Raw genomic sequence first — 536 nt, forward strand, 5'->3', positions numbered from 1 at the left:
GGGCAAGCCCCGCCCCAGGGCCCGCCCCCGTCCACCCTGCGGGGTGGGGTCCAGGAGCGCTCCAGCTGGTAGCGCAGAGTCCGGCTGTGCTCCGAAGTGACTTCCGTAGTCACTCCGCTTCCCCGGCCCCGGGAAGGGTGGGGCGACGAGTAGGGCACCCCGGGCCGTCCGCGGCGTTTCCTGCGGTGGGTGGAGGAGACTGAACCTACGTGGTGCGGACCACTCCGTGGCTTCGTGGTAAAAATCCGGCCGCTCCAAGAACATTAAAACCTCTCGGGCAGACAGGCGCTACGGCCCTCATTTTGTACATGAAGAAACAAGCTGGGGAGGCGGGCAGCGGGTTTCATGGGTGCCAGGGCAGTCCAGTCTTAGCGTTCAGCTCCTTGTGGCAGGTGCGATCCGTAGCCCTTTCTAGGTTCTGAACACGTGGTGTTAGCCAGCCACCTACATGCTGCGTGGCTGGGCCCACAGGGGCGCCCACAAACCCGCGTTCAAACCATGTCACTATGACTCACTATCTGCGTTACCTCCAGGAC

This window comes from Colobus angolensis, unplaced genomic scaffold (genome assembly GCF_000951035.1).
Source record: "Colobus angolensis palliatus isolate OR3802 unplaced genomic scaffold, Cang.pa_1.0 Scaffold19, whole genome shotgun sequence".
Classification (NCBI taxonomy): domain Eukaryota; kingdom Metazoa; phylum Chordata; class Mammalia; order Primates; family Cercopithecidae; genus Colobus; species Colobus angolensis.